The following is a 7,821-nucleotide window of genomic DNA, read 5'->3' on the forward strand; positions in this document are numbered from 1 at the left end:
ATGTGATGACATAAATAAGAGAAATGTAGAGGGTTGAGTTTGCCAGAAGAAGAAGTGATATGAGTTGGATTGGATGAAAGGTGAGCTTTGGTTGCTAATCGTCCTTACACGGGGCACCAGTAAATAAAACTACATGTATGGGGTAAAATTAGTCGGAGTAGGTTATTTGGCCACTGACCGGGCTGATAAACACAGTCATTTTGTGGGTGGATCATCATGTAATCTTCTGACTGCTCTTCTCTCTCTCTCTCTCTCTCACACACACACACACACACACACACACCTATATTATAATTATGGGCTAGCAATACTGCCATTATGATTTACCCCACATTTAAACACATTAATCTACTTGTAAACTATAAACACGCAAGTCTATATTTGTACTAGTTTATTGGATTAAATCAGCAGCCTGTCCTGAAATGGTGCAGCCTTCGTTTGCCTTGAAGTTTTGCAATTGTTCATCGAATGTGTCTCAGTGTGAACAGAATATTAAATCTGACAATGGGCAGTATTTTTTATGTTGGAAGAGCGCTGCCAAAAAAGTAATCTTAGCAAGTGACGATATCTTGAATCTAGTCGCATTTATCTAGTATTTCTTATTATAAGATTACAATAAACCAACTATAGGATCATTAAACAACTATTAAAAAGAATAAAACAAAACTATTTCAAGCTCGAAATGAGTACAAATGATTTGAAATAGGTTCAATAATCGAATAAGGTAGGATGAGCAGTACAGATAATGGACAGAAAACTGTACAGAAAATGTATGGATGGTTTATTGTGATCTTATAATAAGAAATACTAGATGAATTTTTACTATATTCAAGGTATTTCCACTTGCTAAGATGTTTTCTTATACAGTGAGAGACAGACTACAGGTTGGACATCAGTGGACAAAACATAAAGAACAAAGGTGGTACTGAGAGAGCAATAATAATAATAATAATAATAATAATAATAATATTCTCTCATGATGGATGTAGTGAAATGCTAGAGAATAACAGATACCGGCTCATCTAACACCAAGTGTTGTGCATTGTACTTTCTTCTACATTTTTTCATCTTTTTATTTTTTAAGATCCATGAACAAATAAAGTACAGGCAAAGTAAGCACATTTTACACAGTTTATAGCTGACAGTTAGAGTTGTGTCAGTGTAATGACTCTGTTTAAAAGCTTTCTCAAGGCACACTCAGCATTCTCTTCAACCCAGCAGGCTGCAGGCTGCTAATAGGTTCCAAATGAGATATTTAGTAAACGCAGCAACTAATACTTCAAATACTTCCTAACAATCTTTTGATTAATTTAACTTCTTCTAACTAATCCCTCTTGGTCTCTCTACATTTGGTCTCTCTTCTGTCCAAAAACCCTAACTCCAATTGATACTGAGCTTAATACACATTAAAAAGACTGGACTATTATTAACACAAAGCCATTCATTTTTATTCCTTTACCATGGTTTTGAGTCAATCTTTCCTTCCTGCTCTGTTTTAATGATTTGTCATGGCCAGTAAAAACCTTGGCATGATCTGATTTTTTCATGGTTGTTCAGACATCTGTAATAGGGTGTGTGTGTGTGATTATATATATATATATACACACACCATATTACACATGAATTAGTTATTTTAGGATATTTGTGGTTACATTGTCAATTCAACCCAAATTTCTTTTTCAGTTTATAATTTCCTATTTCAGTTAGAAGATATGGTTTTATTTTCAGACCGAGAAGCCCCATGCTATTGTCTTTCCTCAAAAATCTCATTTGGTTTCAGTTTAACTTTACAGCTTATCATAAATAATGGCAAGACTGCTGACCCTCCAAATTCAGACAGGATGCCGTGTGACAAAAAACTAAACATGTCCTACAGTATGTGCTTTCTCTGGGGAAAAAACACACACGCAATGACCTTCTGTGACTCCATACAGCCTGTAGCGACCATATAGTTTTCATATAGTGACCATATGTTTTCCCATATAAGTGACCTGATTTTTACTCTGATTGAAAGGCAAGTCACATCCTGCACAGTCTTGAGGAAAATCCTTTGGTTGGTTTGTGAACTTTCTTTCAGATTGGCCAGTGAGACAGGCCAGCTGTAAGCCTTGCCGGAGACAGCTAGAAAGGCACGCTGAGAAAGACTGAAAGGGCATTTCCGTTCATGTTTCTCATAGTGGCCTTAATCCAATCCCTCTGTTTACTAGAACATAGTTGCTACTGAAAAAAAATGCTTTTTCTGGCATAAAAGAACCGTTAACAACAACTCCTCTTAAACAGCCACTACATCCTGTGCCCTTATAGTTCTTTGAAGTCATTCTGGCAGATGTGCTTGGCTAAAATGGATAATTCATAATCTGTTTGTTTTTTTTTTTTTTGGTTGGTTTTTTTTTTTTAAAAAAAGGTAAATAACAGAGGATATAATTTGTTGCATGTACAACAAAATACTAACTTCATCAAAAATGCTTCTTTCAATTTTTAGTTTAGTCTTCCTTTGAATAATGATGACAATTCAACAGTATATGTTTGCAACATTTTTTCATTCATTCAGTGCTGCTAAACAAAATGCATTTATATCTTTTTATAGATTTTTCACATTTTTCAAATCGCTAATTTAATAAGGACCTGCCCTTTCCATTTTGATTTGGTGTTTGTGTTTCCAAATTTGCTCAAGATTGACTCAAGACTCTTGAATGTTTCCTTTAACCATGAACTGACATGAAAATAATATTGAAGCTAAATAGAATAGTAATAGTATAAAAATGGTACAAATTATTTGTAGTTTTCAGAGTCACTTTGTGTTAAAATGAAAAACTTTGGTACTGAAAATGCTGGGGAAAACCAAGTGGCCCTACTAGTACACTACTCACCAACCCAGTCTCTCTTATTACGCTAGAACTGACAATGGGCCTCCTCTTGCCAACAAACCTCTTTATACAATACAAACATAGCTGTCTACTGTCTTGGTTACGGTGTAATACATTTGTGTGACAGGCGTTCATTGTAATAACCAGCTATAGTTCGAAAATAAATATTGTCTGGATGGAAACGTTTCATTACACAACCATGTTTTATCATTTGAATCAATTCAGATATTAAGGGTTGCTTTTTTCTAGTATTTAGACTTAGAATTTCAGCTACTTTCAATATAGCATGTCTATATTCATGCATACTTTTTCTATCACATTGCATACAGATGTACACAGGCCCCATCGTATTGCATACAGATGTTGCTTTATAGCGAAAACAGGAAGATAATCAGATCTCTGACTCTGCCCTGATCCGTACCCCCAAATACGATACAGCACTCTTTCATCTGCAGATGCCTCCACACCTGTGAAGACAGATGTGTTTATGCAGTTGTGGCTCTCCTCTTCCTTTTTAAGACAGAACTCCCATAAACAGCCTTATGAAGACCAAAACGCTACCATATCTGATGATTACTGGAAAGTTAAGACATTCTGCCCTGTCCATTAACTTTACTGCTGATCATATAGTCAGGTTCATTGTAGAATCTGATTTGATTTCTGTGTATACATTTTGTGTGTATGGTTCTCTGGAGTTCGTGGTTTCATGACTGCCTGTAAGACCCCAGAGTGTTGCACTTCATCCATCTTGGCTCTCCAATATCCCATCATGGATGAGATGTTCTGCTGTAATATTCACCGTAGCTCAATGTTTAGCATTTTTTAGACACTAGTAATACTGTAAAGAAAATATGCATATGCAAAACTATATCATATTCTGTTGATGTGATATTAAAGAGTGATTTACGGCTGTTTACATGAATATTAGAGGAGCACAGTTTAGTCATTTAACCTCTGTAATATTTTTCAATCCTACTAATGAACCGATGCCATCGATCAATTCCAGTTCAATTTTATGTGCATAACTGTTAATAAGAGACATTTTCACAAAGCAGTTTTACAGAAATCTGGATTTAAGTTTGGATATCTTATGAGCAAACCAAATGATGGTGGAAAAGACAAACTCCCTGAGACGACATAAGGATTCAGGTGTAGCAAAGAAATCATTAAATGCATCTAGGTACCCCTGAGATATACAAATATTGCCCTCCAAAAACTAATGGACCGAGTCGTATACCATAAAGACAGCATTATTTATTCATGCTTATTTATAATTGATATAAAACATCTCTTAAGTTACCAGAAAACTCCATCAGCCTCTTCGTTACTGTGGCTTGTCCTTAGTCTCCCTCGCTGAAATTATACCCCAGACCCAGTCCAGAACTATGCTGACAGAAACATTTTGTTTAAGCTTGTATGTGATGTGTGTAGAGTTTGGCCATTATTTTGTTTTCACTATGAGCAATAGTGACTCCATGACTCTCATCTGTAAGCGTTCCATCATCATGTTTGCAGTAGTTCCCACATAGCCACTCGGATAATAATATCATTTTATTATTCCCAGTACTATGAGGAATGGAAACTTCGATACCACTAGAATCTGAGCTAGAACTGGAACACTGAACGAGAGCTGATATAGAGCTGTCTAGTAAAATATTATTGGTTTAGTTCATTCTAATAATTTCATTCAAATTCAAATAATTTAAGACATCTAAACAATGAGCAAATACAGTATGAGCTCTTGTTGTCTTTGAATGGCTCTGAATGTATCATACTTGGTAGCGAACATGTGTGTGCATGTGTGTGGTTTAAAGTCACAGGGCTATAAGATGGAAGCTCGAGTTGCCAGAGTGAAGTGTTTTCCTCTGGGGATGCCCAGCTGTGTGCGACCACGGAGGAAGAGAACAGAGGGGCATGAACAGGCCACATGGTTCCCACGCAGTGATGTAATTAGATTGAGACAAGGGGCAAAAAGGTCCGCTGAGACTTGTTCAGGAACTGCTAATGGATAACAGCGATATACCAACACATGATGACATACAGGTCTGTTTTATGGTACACGATGTGAGCATATTGTAGTATATACATACTGTATACGGGTATTTCCTAAGCTACAGCAGAGGAGTTCCATATCAAACCACTTTAGGAAGCTAATGACTGTTTTACCAATTAAAGAATCTTCAAGAAATTCCTTTTTTAATCTAAGACTGTGTAATAATAGAAACAGCAGGGCTCGCTGCCATTTTGGTCTATTGATTTTGTCAAATTGACCTTGAAATTAGTGGAAATCCTAATTACAGTGCTTACTGTCCTTTCCCATGAAATGTTATTCCCTTACCATTTCATGTAGCCTTATGCATGTGAAATTACCTTCCACTAATATACTATACCTAAAAAAAATAAAAAATACAAATAAAAATATAATTGTGTTAAAATCAATATATGCCAGTTTATGCAGCCTATTGACATTTTTTGTGTCACTTCAAAAGCGTCTGATTATAATGCGAATTCCTTTCTTTAATGTATTACTATAAGTGCATATTTAAAATTTTTTTGTTTAATGTATTACTATAAGTGCATATTTGAAATTTTTACAACATTGATCCAGGCCAAAGGCCTTACTAGAGGCCAAAATATGGCCAAATTGCCAGTGTTCAGTTTTGAATTTATTTGTGATGTCACCCACCACAGTAGTGGTTAATGGCTCATATGAAAGGAGACAAGTGTTAAAGATGTTTTTATTTTATTTACCTAGCCTACTAGGGTTAGTAGGCTAGGCTTTTTTGATTGCAATCAGATTGATGCTTTTGATTTTATTGTGGCAATTGTATACAATGTTTTACTATCAAAAAGTTTTAGTTGTGCTGTCCATTTTATCTCTGTACCAATGTTCTTGTGGAGAGCTGTGAACCCATCAGTCCTTCCCATCACCCACCAGCAGTTTAACACAGTCACGTTACTCTACACACAGAAACCCAACCGTGTCTAATCTTATAACAGACCTGCAGCGAGAAAATAATTCATTTGTTTATACTGATTGAAAAAGTCTGATAAGTCGATTTCCATTCAGAACGGAACACCAATGTACTATGAGAAATGTTGGTTGTCTTTATGAAATAATAATAAAAAAGGTTAAATTTCAACTGTATGCATGAGGAGACATTATACTGACTAAATCAGTTTTTCAGTTTACCAAATATCCAAAGTAAACAAGTTTAAGAAAAAGATTTCCTTTTGGAAATTTTAAATGTTTTTCTTAAGAGAAATGATAACAATTGTATTACTACCTATTGTAAACACAGTGTGCAAGAGCCATTTTTCAATTTTCTAACTTTTTTGTGTTTGTGAGTCAGATTTTTAGTTTTAATTTAATAATAGTGAGATTAAATTCATCCCTTTATGACTGCCACAGCTCTGTTACATACAAATTAAACCAATAGTACTGCTCTGTGTATTAGTGTGTTATTAGATAGATAGATAGATAGATAGATAGATATAGTGAACACCTGTGATGTGAAGTATCAAGTGTCTGAGGTGAAACATGCCAAAGCAAAGTGACAGTGCCTAAGTGTTTGTAGTTCATAGTACATACAGTACATATTTAAATTTGCTTTTAAAGGTTAAATCCTAAAAACCTTTAAATGAAGCATGCCGAGCTGGCAAGGCAAATGGCTCAGTTGTCTGATCTGAATGGACCCTGTTCAACAGCGCTTACGTTTAATTAACCAGGGACAAGTCAGCTTTGTGCCTGTTGTGCCAAAAAAACAGGCAACTGCATGACTGAGCACAGAGGATATACACGCATCAGGCACGCATCAGGCACATGTGGTTACATGTCCCCTCGGTCTTCCTTCATCAGCTGCACCCAGGAAAGAATAGTGAGACAAGCTGGAATTATGGGACTATGTGTCTTTGATGGGCACCAACAACTTGTCTGAGTCACATAAATGTAATGTTAAAAGTACCGCAAGGAATTCAATAACGTATTGTACACTAACCAGTTCTGTTCTTTGTGATGATATGGCACTAATGGAAAACAAGGGAATATGCTATACTAAAAAAGGGATAAATAAATACAGATTTTCATTAGAAATTGCTTCATCTCTGTGGTTAGGAAGTCACTTGTCTTCTTTAATCCTGGTTTACAAGTAAACACACATTCCATACACGTTAATGTGAAGAAGATTTGAATATGTGATGGTGAGTGCTACTGCAATACTTGCTTTTTGAGAGCAGAGTGTGTGACATCTAATGCGATTCATTCCCTACACACTCAGTAGTAATGCATCAAAATGTTCCTGAAGGACTGTAAATTTCCAGGGAATTTAAAATCTGGGTTTGTCTAGGTATAATCTAGCCGTTGAGTTAGTTATGTAGATCCCAAAAGTCAGATGGTTTAAGTAAAATCCCTTTGACCAATGTAGGTATTGTAACATATCTCTAAATCTTCACTCTGATTACAAGGCAGTGATGGTGGAGGCGGGTCATTCCATCTCAAGTGGTCCAATACAGGTTGCTTGACCATTTTTAATTTTCACTTTTTTTTTTTTTTTTTTTTTTTTTTAGTGATTACCTCGATGTATTGGCATTGCAAAACCACCAGTTTAAAAAACAAAAAACAACATGATCAACAACTATGACAGACATTTGGGGTTAAATTTTGGTTATACAGCTGTTTACAGAAACATCGATATCTCAGTTGAGGATGGGCCTAGCTCTTCGATCTCTAGAGCACATTACAAGGTAACATTTTGCACATTCTTGTTCCTTAGACTTAAAACTTAAGTCCAAATGTAATGCTCAAGTTTGCTCACAGTTCTACTGTGGTTCAAGCCCCAGCACTACTAAGCTCTGGGTTACTGAACAGAAGGTCAGGGGTTCAAGCTCCAGCACTGCCAAGCTGCCACTGTTGGGCTCTTGAGCAAGGCCCTTAAACCTCTTTGCTCCAGGGGCG

This window comes from Ictalurus furcatus, chromosome 11, assembly GCF_023375685.1.
Source record: "Ictalurus furcatus strain D&B chromosome 11, Billie_1.0, whole genome shotgun sequence".
Classification (NCBI taxonomy): Eukaryota; Metazoa; Chordata; class Actinopteri; order Siluriformes; family Ictaluridae; genus Ictalurus; species Ictalurus furcatus.